Here is a 26,298-nt window from a genome sequence, read left to right as displayed (position 1 = left end):
ACAGCCCTGACGCCTGGCTCAAGCACCAAGAGCCTGTCATCCACATGGCTCAGAATAAAAGGGAGAAAAAAAGAAAGAAAGAAAGAAAGAAAGAAGATAAAATAAAGTTATTAAAATAAAAAATAATTATTAAGAAAAAAATTTTTAAGTAATAAAAAAAAGAAAGAAAGAAAGAAGAGAACAACCAAACCAAAAAACAAATCCAACTATGATAACAAGCGCTAAAAACTATACTAAAAAACAAAACAAAACCAGACAGACAGAACCCTATGACAAATGGTAAAAGCAAGGCTATACAGACAAAGTCACACACAGAAGCATACACATACACACTCAGAAAAAGAGAAAAAGGGAAAAAATATATATATAGATATTGTTGCTCCCAAAGTCCACCTCCTCAATTTGGGATGATTCATTGTCTGTTCAGATATTCCACAGATGCAGGTACATCAAGTTGACTGTGGAGATTTAATCCACTGCTCCTGAGGCTGCTGGGAGAGATTTCTCTTTCTCTTCTTTGTTCGCACAGCTCCTGGGGTTCAGCTTTGGATTTGGCCCCGCCTCTGCATGTAGGTTGCCTGAGGGCGTCTGTTCTTCACTCAGACAGGACGGGGTTAAAGGAGCAGCTGCTTCGGGGGCTCTGGCTCGCTCAGGCAAGGGGGAGGGAGGGGTACGGATGCAGGGCGAGCCTGCGGCAGCAGAGGCTGGCATGACGTTGCAGCAGCCTGATGCGTGCTCTGCGTTCTCCCGGGGAAGTTGTCCCTGGATCATGGGACCCTGGCAGTGGCGGGCTGCAAAGGCTCCCAGGAGGGGAGGTGTGGAGAGTGACCTCTGCTTGAACACAGGCTTCTTGGTGGCAGCAGCAGCAGCCTTAGCGTCTCATGCCCGTCTCTGGGGTCTGCGCTGATAGCCGCGGCTTGCGCCCGTCTCTGGAGCTCCTTTAAGCGGCGCTCTGAATCCCCTCTCCTCGCGCACCAGGAAACAAAGAGGCAAGAAAAAGTCTCTTGCCTGTTCAGCAGCTCCAGACCTTTTCCCGGACTCCCTCCCGGCTAGCTGTGGCGCACTAGCCCCTTCAGGCTGTGTTCACCCCGCCAACCCCAGTCCTCTCCCTGGGATCCGAACTCCGAAGCCCGAGCCTCAGCTCCCAGCCCCCGCCCGCCACAGCGGGTGAGCAGACAAGCCTCTCGGGCTAGTGAGTGCTGGTCGGCACCGATACCCTGTGCGGGAATCTCTCTGCTTTGCCCTCCGCACCCCTGTGGCTGCGTTCTCCTCCGCGGCACGGAAGCTCCCCCCCTCTTCCACCCACAGTCTCTGCCCGCGAAGGGGCTTCCTAGCGTGTGGAAACCTTTCCTCCTTCACAGCTCCCTCCCACTGGTGCAGGTCCTGTCCCTATTCTTTGTCTCTGTTTTTTTCTTTTTTCTTTTGTCCTACCCAGGTACATGGGGAGTTTCTTGCCTTTTGGGAGGTCTGACGTCTTCTGCCAGCATTCAGTAGCTGTTCTGTAGGAGTTGTACCACATGTAGATGTATTTCTGATATATTTGTGGAGAGGAAGTTGATCTCCACGTCTGACTCTTCCGCCATCTTGAAGCTCCTCTCCCTCTTACTTTTTAACTTTGTAATAGTTGGCTTAATTCTAATTGCCACTAACATCTGAACCCCAATCCTGCCTTCAAAGACAAAATGCTAGAAAGTTAAAAGGAAGGAGATTCCAGGACAAATCCCTATATAAAATACCATAAAATTTACATAAGGGCTTATTAGACACCTTAGTAAAGCTCCCACAATTTGAAGGACACAAATTTCCAATTATAGGCGGTGGACTGGGAAGAACTCAAACATGTTCTGGAATCTCCTCCCATCTTCCAAATGAATAAAATAGCAAAGGAGCATTCTCCCACTTGCATTGTGTTAGCAATGACAGTCATCCTTGTCACCAGGTGCAGTAGCAAAGATTGTGCTGAAGGGGAATTCCACCTGCTCTAGTATGTAGGCCTCAGAAAAAGTGATAGAAACACAATTCTAGCTTGGCATAGCCTCTGTGGAGGATTCTTGGAACAAGAAAAAGAAAAGTTTTGGATTTATGATGCCCAGAAGTTGCCAATGAGCAAGTCTGCTACTTGGACTCACATGTGCAAGTGGTCCTGACGATTCCTAAAACTATTTAAAGAGAGAGATTCTATAAATGATTTGTCTCCTGCTCTAGAGTAAGGATGCTCATAGTTTCCTGAAATGAGTCAAGGTGACATGGCCTTTGTACTGCGTCCCACCCCCAAAAGATTCAGGGCATCCACTACACCTGGGGAAGCTCATGGCTACATCAGTACTCAGTGGCTGATGAAGCCCAAAGCACTTGAGTTTGACTGACACCTAAGCCAGCTAATGTTGTTTTTAGATAAACTAGACATATATTGCCACACCCACTATAACGCCCACCACAGTAACTAGCAGGCTGAGTTCCCCATGTTAATGATACAGTTCTACTCTCTCCTGTCAGGAGTGATCTGAAGAAATAGTGACTGTTAGGAAGAAAAGCTAAATACTAATCACATCAAAACCCAAAATGCCAAGTTTGTAGATGTGCATCAGAGTGGACATAGAGAACCACAAATAATGCCATTCAATGATGTATCATTAGAACATAGAGCACTGCTTAGTAAGGTATACCTTGGTATAGAGCAAAAGGATAGATCTTTACATGTTCATCATGATTCAAAATGAAGGCACAGCATAAGAAAGAATAAAATAATGCCATTTGCCGCAACATGGATGGACCTAGAGATTATCATACTAAGTGAAGTAAGCCAGGCAGAGAAAAACAAATACCATATGATATCACTTATATGTGGAATCTAATTATGACACAAATTAACTTATCTACAAAACAGAAACAAACTCACAGGTAGAAAACAGAATTGTGATTGTCAAGGGGGAGGGGAGGTGGGAGAGGGATGGATTGGGAGTTTGGGATTAGCAAATGCAAACTATTATATATAGAATGGATAAATGACAAGGTCCTACTGTATAGCACAAGGAACTATATTCAATATCCTGTAAGAAACCATAATGGAAAAGAATATGAAAAAGAATCTATATATATTATATATTTATAGCTGAATCACTTTGCTGTACACCTGAAACTAACAGAACATTGTAAATCAACTATACTTCAATAAGATAAATTTTAAAAATAAGAAATAAAATAAAATTTTTAAAAAATGAAGGCACAGGACACCTAGCAAAATCCTGTGAATGGGAACTGGGGAAGCAAAGCACTGTCCATATAACTCCAAAGAAGGATTTTACCTGTCTGTTCCTTTCTTTGAAACATAAAGGTAATAACATCCATTTTCTTCTATACAGGCCTCTGTGAGTAACATACATATGAAAGTTCTTTGAAGCGTGAAGTGTCCCTCAAATGTATAGTGTTATATGATGATTTAGCATCCATAAAAGTCTATTCCTTCTATTGCTGCACTAGGACTAGAAAAAAGCTCACTACCTTTTATTTTATAACATCTCATTAAAAACATTTCATAAAAACTTTAATGAACTTTTCTATAGATATTTCACCTTCCAATTAAATAAACTTACTGCCTCATAGTTTTGTTCCCTAATCATTTAATTATTTTAGGCACTATGTTCTGGATGTGCTCCAAAGTTTTCCACAGCTCTATCAGTTTAATATTTTGCACTAATTCTGTTTTTTACATGGATAGGAAGATCAAAGTCATCACATATATTTCTCCTTCTTATGGAATTTTCCTACAGATTATTAGCAACATATTTTTCAATCTAGAGGCAGGTCTGAAAAATTTTATATATATATATAATGTTATATAGATTATTATTATATATTATTATATATTGTATGATATTATACTATCATATATAATATATAATCATAATCATATTATAATATAATATGATATGATATTAATACCATATTAATATAATATATTATGTAATTATTATAATTATTATATAATTATAATATAATTAATGATTATTGTATAAATTATTAATAATAACTATCAATAATATGATATATTAATAATTAATATGGATTGATATGTTATATTGTCATGTTATTGATAATTGTATAATTATTATATTATATATTATTATATAATATATATTATATATTGTGTATATAAAATTATATATATACCTATCAGTTCACACTTATTAAATGTCCATTATGGGTATTATTCAAGGAATATATTTGAGAAGATACAACATGCTCAGTGACGGATCTTCTCTCCATCATTTCACCTCTCTTCCAACATTTGTCCTTTGTATTCATGGTACATTCAGTGTCAGTTTGTCTTTTTCTTGGAAAGATGCCAAAGCCTTTTGACAGACCTATAAGATTACATAACATATATTCCAATGTGTCTTTAAAAATCTGCTAAAGAATTTTGTGTGATGTAGGAGATATGCACAGTGGCTTATTCTGAAAGCCATTGCCCTTGCCAGTGCTAATTAGGCAGTAGGATAATTAATCCACTTCCCTCTGGTGGAAATGTTTTTGAAGTTCCTTGCCTCCTATTTTAGTTTCATAGGTGGTAAAATGATAAAACTTGACCTATCAGAAGCAGGTTGTGGTACATGGTATAAAAATCAGATGAGTAGGATAAAGGAGTGACACAGAAAAAATCTGTATAGTGGAAGAGAAAGTTGTCCACATGATTGTGAGGTGGATATGTCTGGTAAGTTTTGGGTTGTTCCAACAAACAAAATTTTATCTACAGGGAAGTGCTAGAAATTTCACCTGCATAATAATAATCTCAATATAGTAATTTGTTCATGCCCATTGTTATATAATAATAGTATATATTTTGCACTTACATGACAAACACCATGATAAATACTTTACATACAATCTCATTTAGTCTTCACAATAGCTTTAAGGGGTAGTTACCTTTATGATGCCAATTTAAGAGATGAGGAAACTGGAGCTTAAAGAAATTGATTTATCTAAGGTCATGCAACTAGTAGCAGGGTTCCCACCTAGACCATTTTACTCTAGATCCTCTATATTTAACCGCCATGCTACACAGCTTATTGTTGTTCAGAGTTTCCTTTCTAAAATACTCCTAAAACTGAGTCTTCTCAAATCAAAGCATCTATAAGAGTCCCTCCTTCATCCTGTATCATTTCAAGGAAAAATAATGAGGCTTATAATCAAGGTCTTTTTCAGCATCTCTCCTTCTCTATGATGCAGCATGGACTGTCCAATTCTATTAAAGTCATGGTCCTTACCATCCCAAACACAATCCTAACCTTTTCCTGAAATGCTCTCTCCATTATTTTCTCCTGAATTGTACAATATTCTCCTGGAAGCTAGTCTAGGCTGGTCCCAACTCACACTCCTCTTCCTTACTCTCAACTCCTTGCATGCTCATGTATTGTGATATTCTCTATTGGTCTTTTGGATGGACTCATCTCCAAAAACAAAAATTTCTTCCTTTTGTCACACTTAAAGTACTATTAAAAAAAAGCTAGGAAAACAATAAATATTTAATAAGCTGCATGACCCCCAAGACTACATGTGAAACTGAATTAACCCAGTATAAACAATCATGTAAGGATTGAGTATATGACAAGTAGAAGAAAATCAATTAGGCATCATCATGGAAATCTTACTAAATGATATTAGTTAAGTAGATGAAGACCATGGAAATTTAGCTGCCTAGAGAAATTATTTAAGCAGCAGGTTTAGCATAGGCAAATTCACAGGTGATAAAAACATTCATAAAAGAAATTAGACAGCTCCTCGCCAGGTCTATGGGTCTGTCTGGTGGTTGGGCGGTCTTTGCTGACCCTGCCCCATGACTGGGAGGGACTTGGGAAGACCAGCTTGGAGTGCAGATGAGGATGGGGTGGGGCAGCTGCCTGCTGGCATCTTCTGCACTGACCTCCGAACCCCAACTGGCATGGGAAGTAAACATCAAATGGAAAGGAAGGGAGACATGGAGGCAGGAGCTGGCAGAGTGACGGGAAGCACATGAACCAGGGCCGAGAGCCATGTGGCTGACAGGGTCTTGGTGCTCTGTCCAGGTGTCAGGTCTGAGCCTCTGAGGTGGGACAGCCGAGTTCAGGACATTGGTCCGCCAGAGACCTCCAAGCTCCATGTAATATCAATCAGCATGAGCTCTCCCAGAGATCTCTGTCTCAACTCTAAGACCCAGCTCCACTCAGTGATCCGCAAGCTCCAGTGCTGGACACCCCACACCAAACAACTAGCAAAACAGGAACACAACCCCACCCATTAGCAGAGAGACTGCTTAAAATCATAATAAGTTCACAGACACACCAAAACATACCACTGGATGTGGCCCTGCCCACCAGAAAGGCAAGATCCAGCCTGATCCACCAGAAAACAGGCACCAGTCCCCTCCACCAGGAAGCCTACACAAGGCACTGAACCAACCTTACCCACTGGAGGCAGACACCAATAACAACAGGAACTACAAACCTACAGCCTGTGAAAAGGAGACCCCAAACACAGTAAGTTAAGCAAAATGGGAAGACACAGAAACATGCAGCAGATGAAGGAGCAAGGTAAAAACCCACCACACCAAACAAATGAAGAGGAAATAGGCAGTCTACCTGAAAAAGAATTCAGAGTAATTATAGTAAAGATGATCCAAAATCTTGCAAATAGAATGGAGAATATAAAAGAAATGTTTAACAAGGACCTGGAAGAGCTAAAGAGCAAACAAACAATGATGAACAGCACAATAAATGAAATTTAAAATTCTCTAGACAGAATCAATAGCAGAATAACTGAGGCAGAAGAAGGGATGATAAGTGACCTGGAAGATAAAATAGTGGAAATAACTACCACAAAGCAGAATAAAGAAAAAAGAATGAAAAGAATTGAGAACATTCTCAGAGACCTCTGGGACAACAATAAACACACCAATATTTGAATTATAGGAGTCCCAGAAGAAGAAAAGAAAAAAAAAAAAAAAGGACTGAGAAAATATTTGAAGAGATTAGAGTTGAAAACTTCCCTAATATGGGAAAGGAAATGGTCAATCAAATCAAGGATGTGCAGAGAGTCCCATACAGGATAAATCCAAGGAAAACATGCCAAGACCCATATGAATCAAACTACCAAATATTAAATACAAAGGAAAAATATTAAAAGCAGCAAGGGAAAATCAACAAATAACATACAAGGAAATCCCCATAAGGTTAACAGATGATCTTTCAGCAGAAACTCTGAAAGCCAGAAGGGTGTGGCAGAGCATATTTAAAGTGATGAAAAGGAAAAACCTACAACCAAGATTACTCTACCAGCAAGGATCTCATTCAGATATGACAGAGAAATTAAAATATTTACAGACAAGTAAAAGCTAAGAGAATTCAGCACCACCAAACCAGCTTTACAACAAATGCTAAAGGAACTTTTCTAGGAAGGAAACACAAGAGAAGGAAAAGACCTACAATAACAAACCTAAAACAATTAAGAAAATGGTAATAGGAACATACATATCAATAATTACCTTGTGTAAATGGATTAAATGCTCCAAATAAAAGACATAGACTGGCTGAATGTATACAAAAACAAGACCCTTATATACGCTGTCTACAAGAGACCCACTTCAGACCTAGAGACGCATACAGACTGAAAGTGAGGGGATGAAATAAGATATTCCATGCAAATGGAAATCAAAAGAAAGCTGCAGTAGCAATTCTCATATCAGAAAAAACAGACTCTAAAATAAAGAATATTACAAGAGACAAAGAAGGACACTACATAATGATCAAGGGATCAATCCAAGAAGAAGATATAACTGTTGTAAATATTTAGGCACCCAACATGAGGAGCACCTCAGTACACAAGGCAAATGCTAACAGACAGAAAAGGGGAAATCGAGAGTAACACAATAATAGTAGGGGACATTAACACCCCACTTTCACCAATGGACAGATCATCCAAAATGAAAATAAATAAGGAAATACAAGCTTTAAATGGTACATTAAAAAAGATGGACTTAATTGATATTTATAGGACAGTCCATCCAATAAAAAACAGAATATACTTTCTTCTCAAGTGCTCATGAAACATTCTGCAGGATAGATCAAATCTTGGGTCACAAATCAAGCCTTGGCAGATATAAGAAAATTGAAATCATATCACGCATCTTTTCTGACCATAACACTATAAGACTAGATATCAATTAAGGGAAAAACACAATAAAAAACACAAACACATGTAGGCTAAATAATACACTACTTAATAACCAAGAGATCACTGAAGAAATCAAAGAGGAAATCAAAAAATACCTAGAAACAAATGACAATGAAAACATGATGACCCAAAACCTATGGGTTGCAGCAAAAGCAGTTCTACAAGGGAAGCTTATAACAATACAATCCTACCTCAAGATACAAGAAAAATCTCAAATAAACAACCTAACCTTACACCTAAAGCAATCAGAGAAAAAAGAACAAAAAAACCCCCAGAGTTAGCAGAAAAAAAGAAATCATAAAGATCAGATCAGAAATAAATGAAAAAGAAATGAAGGAAACGATAGCAACAATCAATAAAACTAAAAGCAGTATAAACAAAATTGATAAACTATCAACCAGACTCATCAAGAAAAAAAGGGAGAAGACTCAAATCAATAGAAATAGAAATGAAAAAGAAGTAACAACTGACACTGCAGAAATAAAAATGATCATGAGAGATTACTATAACCAACTATATGCCAATAGAATGGAAAACCTGGAAGAAATGGACAAATTCATAGAAAAGCAACACCTTCCAAGACTGAACCAGGAAGAAATAGAAAATAGAAACAGATCAATCACAAGCAGTGAAATTGAAACTGTTATTAAAAATCTTCCAACAAACAAAAGCTCAGGACCACATGGCTTCACAGGCGAATTCTATCAAACATTTAGAGAAGAGCTAACACCTATCCTTCTCAAAATCTTCCAAAATATAGCAGAGGGAGGAACACTCCAAAACTCATTCTACAAGGCCACTATCACCCTGATACCAAAGCCAGACAAAGATGTCACAAAGAAAGAAAACTACAGGCCAATATCACTGATGAACATAGATGCAAAAATCCCCAACAAAATACTAGCAAACAGAATCCAACAGCACATTAAAAGGATCATACACCATGATCAAGTGAGGTTTATTCCAAGAATGCAGGATTCTTCAATATATGCAAATCAATCAATGTGATACACCATATTAACAAATTGAAGGAGAAAAACCATATGATCATCTCAATAGATGCAGTAAAATCTTTTGACAGTATTCAACACCCATTTATGATAAAAACCCTCCAGAAAGTAGGTATAGAGGGAATTTTCCTCAGCATAATAAAGGCCATATATGACAAACCCACAGCCAACATTGTCCTCAATGGTGAAAAACTGAAACCATTTCCACTAAGATCAGGAAAAAGACAAGGTTGCCCTCTCTCACCACTATTATTCAACATAGTTTTGGAAGTTTTAGCCACAGCAATCAGAGATGAAAAAGAAATAAAATGAATCCAAATCGGAAAACAAGAAGTAAAACTGTCACTGTTTGCAGAGGACATGATGCTACACATAGAGAATACTAAAGATGCTACCAGAAAACTACTAGAGCTAATCAATGAATCTGGTAAACTAGAAGGATACATAGTTAATGCACAGAAATCTCTTTCATTCCTATACACTAATGATGAAAAATCTGAAAGAGAAATTAAGGAAACACTGCCATTAACCATTGCAACAAAAAGAATAAAATACCTAGGAACAAACCTACCTAAGGAGACAAAAGACCTGTATGCAGAAAACTATAAGACACTGAAGAAAAAAATTAAAGATGATACAAGCAGATGGAGAGATATGCCATGTTCTTGGATTGGAAGAATCAACATTGTGAAAATGATGATACTACCCAAAGCAACCTACAGATTCAATGCAATCCCTACCAAACTGCCAATGACGTTTTTCACAGAACTAGAACAAAAAAATTCACAATTTGTATGGGAACACAAAAGACCCCGAATAGCCAAAGCAATCTTGAGAAAGAAAAATGGAGTTGGAGGAATCTGGCTCCCTGACTTCAGACTATACTACAAAGCTACAGTAATGAAGACAGTATGGTACTGGCACAAAAACAGAAATATAGATCAATGGAACAGGATAGAAAGCCCAGAGATAAACCCACACACATATGGTCACTTTATCTTTGATAAAGGAGGCAAGAATATACAAAGGAGAAAAGACAGCCTCTTCAATAAGTGGTGCTGGGAAAACTGGATAACTACAAGTAAAAGAATGAAATTAGAACACACTAACGCCCTACACAAAAAGAAATTCAAAATGGATTAGACCTAAATGTAAGGTCAGACACTATAAAACTCCTAGAGGAAAATATAGGCAGAACACTCTATGGCATAAATCACAGCAAGATCCTTTTTGACCCACCTCCTAGACAAATGGAAATAAAAACAAAAATAAACAAATGGGACCTAATGAAACTTAAAAGCTTTTGCACAGCTAAGGAAACCATAAACCAGTCGAAAAGGCTATTCTCAGAATGGGAGGAAATATTTGCGAATGAAGCAACTGACAAAGGATTAATCTCCAAAATATACAAGCAACACATGCAACTCAACATCAAAAAACAAACAACCGAATCCAAAAATGGGCAGAAGACCTAAATAGACATTTCTCCAAAGAAGATATACAGATTGGTAACAAACACATGGAAGGATGCTCAACATCACTAATCATTAGAGAAATGCAAATCAAAACTACAATGAGGTATCACCTCAACGTTGTCAGAATGGCCATCATCAAAATGTCTACAAACATAAATGCTGAGAGGGTGTGGAGATAAGGGAACCCTCTTGCACTGTTGGTGGGAATGTAAATTGATACAGCCACTAAGGAGAACAGTATGGAGGTTTCTTAAAAAACTAAAAATAAAACTACCATGCGACCCAGCAATCCCACTACTGGGCATATACCCTGAGAAAACAATAATTCAAAAAAAGTCATGTACCACAATGTTCACTGTAGCACTATTTACAATAGCCAGAACGTGGAAGAAACCTAAGTGTCCATGGAATGGACAAAGAAGATGTGACACATATATACAATGGAATATTACTCAGCCATAAAAAGAAACAAAATTGAGTTATTTGTAGTGAGGTGGATGGACCTAGAGTCTGTCATACAGAGTGAAGTATGTCAGAAAGAGAAAAACAAATACCGTATGCTAACACATATATATGTAATCTAAAAAAAAAAAAAAGTTTCTGAAGAACCTAGGGGCAGGACAGAAATAAAGACACAGACATAGAGAATGTACTTGAGGACACAGGGAGGGGGAATGGTAAGCTGGGACAAAGTGAGAGCCTGGCTTGGACATATATACACTACCAAATGTAAAATAGATAGCTAGTGGGAAGCAGCCACATAGCACAGGTGGTCTATGTGACCACCTAGACGAGTGGGATAGGGAGGGTAGGGGGAAGATGCAGGAGAGAGGGTGAGGGGGATATATGTATATGTATAGCTGATTCACTTTTTATATAGCAGAAACTAACACACCATTGTAAAGCAATTATACACCAATAATGATGTTATAAAAAAGAAAAAGAAAAAGAAATTAGACAATTGACTTAAGCCTAATGAGAACTCCAGAAGTTGTGTTGCAAAAACAAAAACAAAAACAAAATGTGGCGTCAGTAGAGGGCCTTGAAGATTACATGAAGTAATTTATTCTAATATTTTTCCTGAAAAAATTTCTAATTGATAATGTTAATAGAGAATTAGCTACCATTAATTAAGCTCTTACTACTCTACAAAAACACTTTTAAGCTCTTTACCTACTTTTAATTATTTATTCTAATATCACCCAGTGAGGTCCTATTATACTCATTTTAAAGAGGGGGACAGGAAGGCACCGGAGCCTTGTGACACTGGGAAACCACACCGAGGTTTTCCAAGTCAGGAAGTCTGAATCCAGAGGCCAACTCTAATCACTAACCAACATATCATGTAGTATATTACAGGTAACAAATGTAGGTAAAATGTTTGTACTTTGCACATTTCATGAAACAAGACATATACAAAATTCTCTAACTTTTTAATTCTAAAATATGCTTTATCAAATTAGTAAACATAACGGTTTTTAAAACTCAACTCATAAAAATAATACAAAATCTAAAACTTCTTTTACTTTTTCTCCTCAACTTTGCCTTAACAATTAAAATTTTCTTTCTTAGAGAATTTCACAAAATGAAGTTGAGTGAAAATTATGTTCTAATTGTGATGTCATATTAAAAGAAAAAATAGAATCGGTATATCATCAGTCAATTCTGCAATTAATAAAAGGAGTAGATAGAATTATTTTTACTTAGCCCACAATATTTAGATGTGGTAAACTTAAAGATGTTTTAAAGATGCTTATAAATTATCATATGCTGTTATACTTATTGCAAATTAAAAGTTTAATGTATTTGCTATTCTGAAAAAGCCATGGCATTCTGTTACAAATTCATTAGGCTATAATTGTCAGGTTCTATACAAAAAGCTTTTAGAAAAGATAATTTTCATCCTTGAAAATTACATCAGTCATATTCTATTGTAGACACAGTTTTTTAGAAGCCTAGAAAAGCAGGAAATTTCAGCACTATCTCACTGTCTAATAAGTGGAGGAATGTTATACTAAAATGATTATTTCCAATTAAAGGGTTGATACAAACTAACATATTATTTTTCAGATTTTTCTCAAGCAAGGATATTATATTCTTTCAGACATGCATTGCCTCTGAAATCACCAATTTTGTTGAAATGGATTTCAGATATCCAATTCACAGAATAGGACAGATGAATATGAACTACAATAATATTTATTATTTGAGAGAATAGTTGCTTTAAAATATCACATGTGAGTTATTCAAAAATATGTCTAAGTGCTTATTCAAAGATTTTTCATTGATGGATTTTTTGGTGTATTCAGGAATCAGAAGAGTGGTATTTTATTATATGTGATCATTCTAATTGATCCACTGAGATGGCACATTTTATTTCTAAAATGTTGTCTTAATGGTCCAAAAAACTTAATTAAGCATCCTTACAAGATATGCATCTAATGCTTTCTGAAGTATTTAAATGTGAGGCTGAAAAGTTGCATTAGAGATAATGTAATCCAACCCCTCATTTTTCTGCTGAAGAAACTTCATGCAAGAGAGGAAAATGGACTTGCTTGGATCCACAGGACTCAAGGGAAAATAGGAAAGAAGTAGAGTCCACATTTGGCACTCTTTCTCCTGCACCCATCTCTATGTCTACTTTTGTAGGTGACATGCTGCTACGTTTATCTTTCCCCTGTGTGACCTATGTTTTACTTCCAGTTAAGAGAGTTGTCAGTTGTTTATTCATTATGCCAGGTCCCTAGAACTCTTCACTCTTTTCTTTGTGAAAAGGATCAAGAAGTCCAAATCAAATGACTCTTTTTTTCTAAACCTGACCTGAAGCACTTCTCTTTATGAGAACAATCATGCTCATTTCTCTAGTCATCATAAGTGAAAATATGTGATCTTGACTAACAAAGAATCGTAGATCTTATATAATTTATGGACAAGTCTCTACTTCTACCCCCAATGCATATGGACTCTCATCTACAACCACCATGAACACTGGTAGTATTAAGTAAATATTAACAACAATGGGAACTTGTTATCCCAGGAAGCATCTCATTTCAGGTTTGCAGATTCCATAGATGTTAAGGATTTATTTACATTAAGTATACATATTTTTTCATGCAATTTTGTGTGCATTGGTCCTCTATCTGTTCTTTTTTTTTTTCACACACACACACTGTATTTTATTTTTACAAGAGATAAATAAACTGACACCAAGCCTTGTAAATGGATGACCACAACAAAAGCAACAATGATTGCAATTACCAAACATGAAACACACTCATACTATGTTATAATATTGACATTCAGTCCAGTAATCCTCCACTGTAACAGCTCCTTTACTTTTCAGTGAAAATTGATTTGTATATTTTTTGCCTCTGAGTCCTTGCGGGATTTTTTTTTTTATTCAAACAGAAGGTCACAAAAATTATAATCATCCTCATCAGTTCACTCAGTCCCATGTAATTAATTTTTATTTTTTACATGGGACTGCTCTTTTAAGAAAAAAAAAGAACAGAAAAGTAGAAATATTTTCTGCTTAATAGTCCTTAAGTATTTCCTTAACCATGGAATCTAAATTCTGTGTGAACAGGATTATTTTTGTTTTTAAGCACTATTTTTCCCCAACACCTAATTAGTGCTAGCATATAGTGTGCGTTCAATAGGTACTTTTCAAATGAATGAAGCAAGTTTACTTATCTTCCCTAAGTCTTTTCTGCTGTAAACTAAATATTCCCAACACCTAAGTGATTATTTAACTGACTTGATCTGGGAGAGCCTCACATACTAATCATTCTCTTCATTCTTCAGTATATCAGCTACCATATAAGCTGTCAGAGACAATAGAAGTCAGTACTCCCTGTGTAATGTAAAAGTGTGAAGCAAAAGTTGAGGTTATAATGCGTGCAAAGAAGAATGAACTAGCTTTTCTCAATTTTCAGGTCATTCAGATTGTGTTTTTATTTAACTAAATCCTTAGGTCTTTTTCACATAAACTTAAATTATTTAAGTTGCTTAGTCACACTGCCAGAGTTTATCACTCTCATAATATGTAAACATCCTTAGTAGATTTAACACATTAAGCAAGGCTCTCAATCATTCACAGTTTGTGAAGAATTTCTTCCATCAGATCTAATTTTCTCCTAACCTCTAGCTGAGAGCAGCATGCTAAAAGAATGGGAGTTCTCAGAGATGCGGTAGATGATTTTGTAACTTGTGGCACTGCCCAGAAAATCAAGTCTGACTGCAGCCCCCAGTCAAGGGGCCTGGGTAGATATTAGGTAAGTATTAGGAAATGTAGTCCCATTTCTATATTTTTCCTTTTGTTTCCCTTGTCGGAGGAGACATATCCAGAAAGAATATATCAAACTAAAAAGCTTCTGCTCAGCAAAGGAAACCATCAAACAGAAAGACAGCCTACCAAACGGGAGTAGATACTTGCAAAACATATATATGATAAGGGGTTATTATCCAAAATATATTAAAAACTCATACAACTCAAAAAAAAAAAAAATGACATTTTAAAATGGTCAGAGGAACTGAATAGATATTTTCCAAAGAAGACATGCATATGGCTAACACGTACCTGGAAAAGTTACTCAACATCACTAATTATTAGAGAAATGCAAATCAAAACCACAACAAGATTTCACTTCACGCCTTTCAGAATGACTGTCATCAAAAAGACAAGAAATAAAAAGTGCTGACGAGGATGTGGAGAGGAAGGAACCCTCATATACTGTAGTGGGAATGTAAATTGGTACAGCCACTATGGAAAACAGTATGGAAGTTCCTCAAAAAATGATGAATAGAACCACCATATGATCCAGCAATTACTCTCCTGGGTATTTATCTGAAGAAATAAAAATGCTAACTAGAAAAGATATATGCATCCCTATGTTCATTTCAGCATTATTTACAATAGCCAAGATGTGGAAGCAACATAGGTGTCCATCAGCAGATGAAAGGATAAAGAAGTTGTGATATATATACACATATACAAACACACACACAATGGAATATTACTCCACCATTAAAAAAATGAAATCTTGCCATTTGCTTCAACATGGATAAACCTTGAGGGTATTAGGCTAAGTGAAATAAGTCAGAGAAAGACAAATACCATAAGATTTCACTTTTATGTGGAATACAAGAAACAAACAAAAACAAACAAAATCAATGAATAAACCAAACCAAACAAAAACAGCCATGCATATACAGAGAACAGAATAGTGGTTACCAGAATAGAGGAGGGCAGAGGCAGGGAGGGAAAAATGGGTAAGTGATCAACTGTATGGTGATAGATGGAAACTAAATTTTTGGTGGTGAGCATGCTGTAGTTTACAGAGAAGTAGAAATATAATGTTGTATGCATGAAACATGTAATATTATAAACCTATGTTACCTCAATTAAAAGTATTGATATTAGGAAATGGAGAAGGAAGAGGGTCAGTACGCCTCAAACACAGCAAGGACATTTGGAACAATACTGAAACAAATTTTTCCAGATTTACATATTTTTAGTATACATGATTAAAAATTTTTCATTAGGAGTCTATTATGGATCACCTGATAGCCTCTCATTACACAGGAGAAGGGGAAAATGTGGTTCTACTGTCATAAAATTTTAGCCTACTAAGGTAGAAAGATAAGAAATAAGTTAACAAGTATACAGTTAGAAATTGTGTTCCAGGTAAAAATATAAGCCAGAGATAGAGTGTCATAGGGAGAGTGGCCTTTCTTTTCAATAAAAGGGTCATGAGAGGACTTTCCAAGGAGGCGATTCCCAGAGATACATGGATGAAAGATGGAGGGGCGTATGTGGACATAAATATAAATCTCTCTCAGCTAAATAACTCAGGGTGAATAATGGCTATTGCAATAACATGTTTTAAAAGGTGCTACCAACTCTGAGAAGCACTACACCTTTCTTTCCCCTGAAAGGATGTCAGAAAGTCACCACATGCACCATTCAGAGCAGTCTCTCTGTACTGCTCTGTAGAGGAACTGAGTCCCCCCACCGGGTACGATGGAGCTCCACAGGCTGCTGCACAGGAAGCCCATTTTTACCTTTTATGGCTGTTTTATCACCTCATTTCAATGTATCTTTAGAGAAACCGGTTTTTCCCTCTCTTGCTTATTAAGCACACAGTGTAAGCAGCCCCCAAGTCAGTACTCCAGTCAGTCAGATGGTAGCCTGTCTGGTCGTCTGCCAACTGCATCCCAAAACTTTGCCTGAACACCCCTGGAATGTATTCCACAGATCACAGGTTGGGGTGGATCAAGCTACGATAGGTATGTCTCATCCCAGCTCCACAAGACACACCCACCTCCATACGCCTCTGTGGCGCCATAAACTATTTATCTGGGCTTCCACACCTTTAGTTTCCAGTGGATTTCAAAGTGGTATCTAAATGCAATCTAATGTGAACATACTGATGTTCTACGGTGTGGTCAATACTCAGCTGGGGACTATGAAGTACAGAAACGTTAGTAACAAAAATATCATTAAAAATAGTGACTAATTAGTGAGAGGCATGCTAAAGTGTTAGGGATGAAATGCACTGATTTCTGCAACTTATTTTTCAATATATTACAAAAAATAAGGTGAAACAATGGATGGATGGAAGGATAGATAGAGGGATATATACATGATAAAGTGGATATAGCAAAATGTTAATTGTAGGGTCAAGGTGGGTATATGGCTGTTCACACTGTGAAATTCCGTTAACCACTGTATGTTTAAAACTTCTGATAATGAAATATTGCGGGGAAAACAGTTGATCACTGTGTACCTGAACTTACCACTCAAGTATGAACTTAAACACTCACAACTGAAATAATTACTATACTGTGAGACACTGATTGGAAAAGCAATAGGAATTCAGAGAGAAATTAACATAGATTGGCACATAAGGAAGGAGGACCACTCGAAACCTGAAGGTGTAAGATTTTAAAAGATGAAGTGGGAGAGGAAAAGCATTTCAAGGGGGGGCGGGGTGGGAACAGCAGGAGTGAACACGTGTTGAATGGAGAAGAAAGCAGTGCTTCAGGAGAACAAGACAGCCAGGACTGGTGGAGAGTAGTCAGAAATGACTTTGGATACACATGGCAGGTTGCAATGGATACAAAAACACATGGTCCCTTCTCTTAAGAAATGGATAATATTTGGGCTCAGTAAGAGGAAATAAAACCAGATTTACAAACAAAATGGTCAATCTTATAGAAATTTACAAAAAAAGTTATCAGATGAACAGAGGCACTCGCACAAATACTACAGACCTTACAGGTAAGCATTCCTCTGACAACACAAATAATTGGATGAAAAAGTTTAACACCACCTCTATCAGCATGATTTTATTATATTAGAGAAATCAAGTGCCGTGTCTGTACTGGGCCATCCAAGTCCTCCTTTTCCCAAGACAGAGGATTCCCGCACCTCCCCTTTCTTCTGGGCCATCTCGGACCCAGAGGAGCGGCCTTGGCAAGTGCACCCCAGCCCCTCGTCCAAGCAGAGTCACAGTGGAAACAACAGAATGTATTGGAAAGGTACAGAGTAACTCAAGAACTAAAATAAAATCTCAAGAACCAGGCTCAGAAAGCACAGTGTATCTTCCAAGGATCCAGGTCATCCTCTTCAGGGTGCAGTGTGGATAAATTCCAACAGTTCTCATCACCATTTAAATTTCAAAATCAAAAGAGAGTGTATCTGAGGAGGCTAGCTTGTGTTGCAGCCCACCCCTTGGCCACAGAAGGGTGATCACCTTAATGAGAACCCCACCAAAACTGTATTCAGTGAGGACATGCAGTTTCTCCAAGAGTGACTTGACCCTCGGAGACACACATGAAAAGGGAGTAATGGTAGTATCTACCTCCTAGGATTGTGCAAGGACCAGCTGAAATAAACACAGTAAGAAGGAGCTCATATAGTGCTTACTGTACACTTGACAAACACTGTGCTGTTTCACAAATATTAGGTAACTTAATCCTTATAATGACTCTTTGAGATTTCTATTATTAACTTTGCAGCTCATATTTTAAAATTTAACTCAAAATTGACAAGAAGCACTTCTTGTTCTGTCAGGCACTTTTTTGCCTGGGCTCTGAATGCTCATCAAGGACATCTTTTGAAAAGCTTCCACTTGAAAATCTGAACCTCGTCTTCCCAGTTTTCATTTTTGTAGAGATCCTCCCTCATTTGCCCTTTTCCCTACTGCATGTTGATATGATCAGGTTTTGTGTTTGTTTTTGTTTTTTCTTATAGTGTTGTTCCCATCTGTTCCTCTCTCCATGCCTGAAGACCATCCTTTACTAACAACCTCTGATTCCCTATTAATACCCCTTCTGCAAGAATATGTCATAATATCCTTACCACAATTTTATCTTGTTTATTCGCATAATGGCATACTTTAAAATTAGAGATGTGCCAGCAATCCCACTCTTGGGCACATATCTGAAAAAAACTATAAAAGATACATGTACCCAAATGTTCATAGCATTTACAATAGCCAAGATACGGAAGCAACCTAAGTGTCCATCAAGAGATGCATGGATAAAGAAGATGTGGTATATATATATATTACATATTAATATATAATATTTGTGAAATATTTAGCACAGAGTTTGTCACATAGCAAGCAATTATATATATTTATATATATATATAGAGAGAGAGAGGGAATATTATTCAGCCATAAAAAAGAATGAAATAATGCCTTTTGCAGCAACATGGGGGAACCTAGAGATTATCACACTAAGTGAAGTAAGCCAGACAGAGAAAGACAAATATCATATGATATCACTTATATGTGGAACACAAAAAAACAATTAAAATGAACTTATTTACAAACAGAAACAGACTCACAGACATAGAAAACAAATTTATAGTTACCAAAGGGGAAAGAGGGGGAGGGATATATTAGGAGCTTGGGATTAACAGATAACACACTACTTTATACAAAATAGATAAACAACAAGGTCCTACTGTATAGCACAGGGAACTATATTCAATATCTTGTAATAACCTATAATAAAGAGACTGTGAAAAAGAATATATATTATATACATATATATGTGAATCACTTTGCTGTACACCAAAAACTAGCACAACATTGTAAATCAATTACAATTTTTAAAAATTAGAATGTTAATTTAAAAAACCTCTTTACCTGGGAAAAGAGGTACCAATTTTTGTGCTTGGTTAATTTCAAATATGGAGTAAGGAGAAGGAAGAAAGGCCAGTGGGTGGAATGCCCTTGGTGGCAGGGTTGAGGTGTCAGAGGCAACTGCCCCATGTCATCATGAACACCCAGCATGGATTACTATGAGAATAAAGGAAATTTGCAAGGACTGGCAAGCTAAGCCTGACCTCTGCCCTGCAACTTCCAAAGAGAATAGAAATGTGAGGAGTCACTGAAATCATGACCTTCTGACACACTGAACCTCATTTCTAGGAGGTTGTAAATACAGAAGCAATTTTTCAGGCAAAGAAAAATTGTGATGTTAAAAATTGTGATGTTATGCTATACCATAATCAAATGCAAATGTCAACGTGTGACATGCTGACTTGATTTTATAGATTAATTTTGTAAGGAGGAAAGGCAAGGCTTACAATGTAGCCCTTCCTTGTTTTTAAAAAAGTTTAGGCACCTTTTTAAATATACTACTCTCCTAAAAAGGGACTTTTTTTCTTTCAGTTAAAAAAGGAAATAAATTCTGCTATTTTTCTGTTTGCAAAAAGAGAGTAATATTCGAGCCCCCTTCAACTCAAGTTTACACTTCAGAATTAGATTTAAATATAGAGGAGGGCAGGCACTAGTGTGTGTCGTCTCAGCTCACTGCAGGATGGTCATGGAGAGGACCACTTTCTCCCTCCATGAGAATCCGAATGGATGGATGGATGTAGATGATTGGGGAAAGATAGATGATAGATAGATAGATGATAGATAGATGATAAATAGATAGATAGATAGATGATAGATAGATAGATAGATAGATAGATAGATAGATAGATAGATAGATAGATAGATAGATGGAGATAGGTGATAGCTATTCTTAAAACTTCTGGGATATTAAACCATATTTTAAAAATCTTCTTTCCCTTAGGTTCCTTTTGTATTTCAACTCAAATCTAGCCCTTCATATTGTCACTATTGCTGCTGAGCAGACAAAGAAGAGTCAAGGTCTTAATCTCCAACCTCAGGGAACTAAGTTCTCCATTATATTTAAAATCCCCAAAATACATTACATATATACATATAACATTAAATGTATATATTTAATGTTATTCTTAGTAACTTGTTTTTCTCAAACATAAAAGAAATAGTTACTTTGAGGAAAAACAGAAAAAACAATCTGACAACAATCCTAAATATTTATCTTCACCTTTTTTAAAAGTTTTCCTAAAGAAAGGTTTTGCATTGATAAAAAGTAAAGGTGAGACAGAGTTTTCATTATCAGATGGAGGCTGGATTACTAAAACTTGGCTCTTGACATTTTTTAGTCCATTTTAAAAATAGTTTCAAATATCTGTGGACAAAGGGTCCTCACATGGTCACCAGCAGCTGCTGGGCTGAACGTGATAGTTGTCCCGTGAATCCCCTGTGAACACACAGAGAGAGGAGTGAGCTAGGGAAGCCCTCATCCACTGGATTGAATACAATTAAACATTAATTTTCTGCCAAAGATTATCTCAATATTCTCTATACAATGTTCTACATATGGTTAATCCCTATGGGATTTAAGAAATCTAAATTTAATCTCAGCCACTTTATTTCACATTTTCAGGAGTTATATTTGTCATTTGGCTTATAATATCTCCTATCTGGTCTAAACTGTTCACTTCTGCCTTTTATTTTCTTGCTCAGCTGGAAGCTAAATCAACAAAACTGCTTGGTACAGTAAATCACATGTTCACTCCATGGAGTTCTATCGCATTTTTAAAGTAAAAGTCATTTAAAATATTCTATATCAACAGTAAAAATCGAAAAGTGAACTTTTTTCCTAAAAGGAACAGAAAGAATGTTAAGTACTCTAAGAGATGTATGGTGAATGTCGAAGACCAAAAGGCCAATACATTTGCACAGCTACATTAAGTAACAAATGGAGCTGCACGGAATTATTCAGCTAAAATTCAAGCTGAGTTGAGCAACACCAGGGTGCAGCCCTCACCTTACATGAGTGCTTTACATTATAAGCAAACTTACATTCCACCTGAAGAGTTCCCCGGCTCCCTGCCATTTTTATAGCAGCTTTCATTGCATTTCTAACCAGAAAGGCTTTGCTCTGAATCATCTTGAGGTAATACTTGTGGGCAGGAAGCCAGTAATAGAAGAACTTTAGCAAATCTACATGTGAACAAAAAACAGATCAATCAAAACCGCTACTGACCAAATCAGCAAAGCTCTCTATTGATCAATGGGAATATATTGAAGCATAGTAGGAGCTATAATGACGGCTTAGAAGAAAAATAAGAAAGATGTGCTTTTCAACCAAATGTAAAAACCAAGTAAATTTTTTGGCTGAAAAGATCCTTGAAAGTACTTGGATGGTTTTTTGTTTGTTTGTTTGTTTTGAGAAAATGTAGGAATATGACATATTTTCATGGAAGAAGATTACATAAGAAAAACTAACTGAACCTGCCCCTCATTAGCATAACTGATGAACCCACTACCCAGGTCCAGGGGCTGCAGGGCAAGTTCCTGATAAGAAGTTTTTTATGCATGCCTAGAAGACAAAATAACAGTGAACAATAAGTTTGCTTTGTATTTTCCCCCTTTACAATATGAGGGGAAGAATACTTGTGGGATAATAAAGCAATAAAATTTATTTACCCTTTAAATATTTTTCATTCATCCACGTCCAATGCTGAGGTTCCTTGCCCAGTGAAAATGAGAGCAGTTGCTGCCCTGAACAAAGAGGCTGTTAAACAGCTCTGATCTGCAACTAACTTTCTTGACCCTGTAGGAAAATGGTCTTGGAGGAGAGAGGAAGGAAACTTAACTCTTTCAGACTCCATTAACATATCAAGAGTCAGGTCTACCGGAGTAAATCTTAGACCTTTACTGTACGCCTAAGGTAGAGAGAATTCAGGACATGGCAGGAAGAGGAAGCCCATGACTTCCACACTGCTGTAAGGTGAACATAATATGGAGGTTTGAAGCAGAGTAATGAAATAATATCAAGGTCCTCTGCCTCCTCACACCCTCAGAGACATATCCATAACTTGAGGAAGAAAAAGAGGTGGTACTGTAGGAGGATTCAAAGAGGATGAGGAGCTCGATATTAATGGGCATATTTATGACAGAGCCTCTAGGCACCCAGGAGAACCCCAAATCTGAGCTCCTGCATCAGATCCAACATGATGCAGGTGGGATGGCACAGAGGTAATGGTGAGAGATGGCTGACAAAGTGAACAGGAAGCAGCAGTCCTGGTTGCTTATGACCTGTGTGTGGCATGCAAGCATCTAAATGTTCCCGTGCCCCTCAGGAAGGCACTAAAGGAATATCTATTCTATAGCTACGATCATTTCCAAGTGCTGCACACCTACACATGGAGTACTGAGCCCTATGGTGGTGCATTTTATATTATGCATTAAGGCTGTACCAGTTACACCCCTACTGACAGTGTCAGTTTCCCCAAAGTCTCCCCAACACTAGATGTTTTCAGTCTTTTTAAGTTGCTAAATTATTAGGTGGAAATACTATTTTATCATTATTTTAAAAGATTTTTATTCAGCACTTGTGTCATTGGCCTTTCTTAGGCCAACTTTAAAAAAAAAAAAAAGCAGTTCATGTAACTCAAGGGACCAAGATGGCAACACAGGAGACTTCTGAACTTTTCTCCTCCCATGAATGCATTGAATATACAGCAACACATAGAACAATTCTCTCTGAGAGAAATCCAGAAACTGGCTGAGCAACTCTTACACATTGGACAAATGAGAAAATACATCAAGACAAGTAAGAAAGGCTGAGACACACCCTCACCATAAACCCCATCCTTGGCATAGCAACATAAAATTGGAAAGGAACAGCCAACTCTCAGCTTGCCACTGAGAAGCAAAGCATCTGGATCACGCACCTAACATGTCAACTTCTAAGTCTCCCACTGAGTGATGGGCACCCAAAACACCTAGATCTGAAAGCCAATGGGGCATGTGAATTAAGACTCACAGGAATATAGAAAACAAGTGTTCTTAATGGGTATGTGAGCACTTGCTTCAGCTATTCCCCCAGGGCTCAGTGCAGAGGGAGCAGGCAAAAATGCCCACCTCCCAGTCTTCCCAGAAAGGGGTTTGACTGCATAATTTACAAGCTGCTGCCAGTGGGTCCAGCTTCTACTTTGTGCACTTCTAGGAGTTGACTGTGATTCTTCACAGAGCCCAGTAGGACTGAAGGGCATTTCAGAAGGTTTCTTCTTCTGGTGCACTCCAACAATAAAATCATATTACCAACATCTCTCTGGAAAGAGCTTCTACGTGTACCTAATGCCCCAAATTTTGCAGCTGCCAATTAAGAGACAGACTCTCAAACCACCTTGCTCTGGTAGCCAGTGGGGATTGCATTCATGTGTCCCATAGGACTATAGCAAACAAAAAACTAGCTTTTAAACAGGAACAGGAGCACCTCCCAATGGCTCTACACTCAAGCTCAACACAGAAGGAGAAGGCAAAAACACACATCCCCTAGTTTCTCCCTGAAAGGGGATTAACTACATATTTTCCCAGCTGCTATCAGGCTTCTAATCAGCCTACATTTACTTGATGACTCTTATCCTCCCCTAGGGATACTGATGGGTCTTGGCACACCCTCAACTTAGTGGGAGCCACTAAGAACAAAGAAAGTGGCTTGGACAATCACAAAAATTTGAAAGAACAAGGAGCTCATTCTGGGCTTATTGACAAGGTTGACTTCCTACATAAGACCACTCTTTCAAGACTAGGAGTGGTGACTGTTTTATCTAATACACAGACACCAACACAGAGAGGCAATAAAGTGAAGAAACAAGGGAATATGTTCCAAACAAAAGAACAATATAAATCAGAAACCAATCTTAATGAAACAGAGATAAGTGATTTATCTAATAGATAGTTCAAAATAATGGTCATAAAGATGCTCACTGAGGTCAGGAGAGTAATGCAGGAACAAAGTGTGAATTTCAACAAAAAAGATAGAAAATTTTAAAAAGTACCAAACAGAAATCACAAAGATGAAGAATATAACAACTGAACTGAAAAATTTGATAGAAGGGTTCAACAATAGACTAGATCAAGTAGAAGAAAGAATCAGTGAACTTGAAGACAAGTCAGTGGATATTATCCAATCAGAGGAGAAAAAATAAAAAATAATGGAAAAGGGTGAAGATAACTTAAGGGACTTATGAGACACCAACAAACAGACCAAATTCCATTATAGGAGGTCCCAGAAGGAGGAAAAAGAGAGAGAAAAGCAGAAAGCATATTCAAAGAAATAATGGTTGAAAACTTCCTAATCTGGGGAAATTAATATACATCCAGATCAATGAAACACAAAAAGTACCAAAAAAGAAGAATCTAAGAGGTCCACACAGAGACACACTGTAATTAAATTATCAAAAATTAAAGGTAAAGAGAATCTTAAAAGCAGCAAGAGAAAAACAACTTGTTACATACAAGGGAACACCTGTAAGACTATAGTAGGTGTTCAGGCAGAAATTTTGCAGAACAGAAGGGAGTGGGATGATATCTTCAAAGTCCTGAAAGAAAACAACTGCCAACCAAGAATATTATCGCTAGCAAAATTGTCCTTCAGAATTGAAGGACAGATTAATAGTTTTCTTTATAAACAAAAGCTGAAGGAGTTTGTCACGTTTAGACCAGCCTTATAAGAAGTGCTAAATGTAGTTCCTCAAGCTGAAATGAAAGGATGATGATTAACAACATAAAAACATATGAAAGTATAAACTCATTGGTAAAGGTAAATATATAGTTGAATCTATAATGTTGTAAAATATTGTAATCTAATATTGTAAAAGTGATGGATAAATTACTTATAACTCTAGTATAAAGGTTAAAAGACAAAAGTATTACAAACTAATAATTTGTTATGTATATGTAAATTGTGACAACAAAAACATAAAATGTGGGGAAAATGCGAAATTATAGAGCTTCTGTAAGCATTCAAAGTTAGGTTGTTATCACTTTTAAATACGCTGTTATAACTGTAAGATGTCTTATGTAAGCCACATGGTAAACCCTTTTGGCACACACAAAAAAAGAAAGAAACCTTTCATAGATACACAAAAGATTTTTTAAAAGGAATCAAAATATACCATGACAGAAAATCCTTAAATCAAAAATAAAGACAATAAAAAAATGAACAAAGGAACTATAAAACAGCCAGAAAACAACTATCAGAACACCCATATATATACCTATACCTTTCAATAATTACTTTAAATGTAAATGGACTAAATTTTATAACCAAAACACAGAGTTACTAAATGGATAACATAAAACAAGACTCAATTTTATGCTGCCTATAATAGACTCACTTCATCATTAAAGACATGAATAGACTGAAAATGAAGGGATGAAAAAAGATATTTTATACAAATGGAAACCAAAAGACAGCAG

The 26,298-nt window shown here is 37.0% G+C and overlaps 1 protein-coding gene across 1 annotated transcript in view; it reads left to right on the top strand.

The window, feature by feature from the left end:
• Window positions 1-26,298, top strand: part of EYS (eyes shut homolog) — a 1,734,738-nt gene that overhangs the window by 1,423,381 nt on the left and 285,059 nt on the right. The window lies entirely within an intron of this gene.

Source organism: Eubalaena glacialis, chromosome 12, assembly GCF_028564815.1.
Source record: "Eubalaena glacialis isolate mEubGla1 chromosome 12, mEubGla1.1.hap2.+ XY, whole genome shotgun sequence".
Lineage (NCBI taxonomy): Eukaryota > Metazoa > Chordata > Mammalia > Artiodactyla > Balaenidae > Eubalaena > Eubalaena glacialis.
Note: the sequence above shows the minus strand (reverse complement) of the source record. Positions and strands in the feature narration are given on the sequence as shown.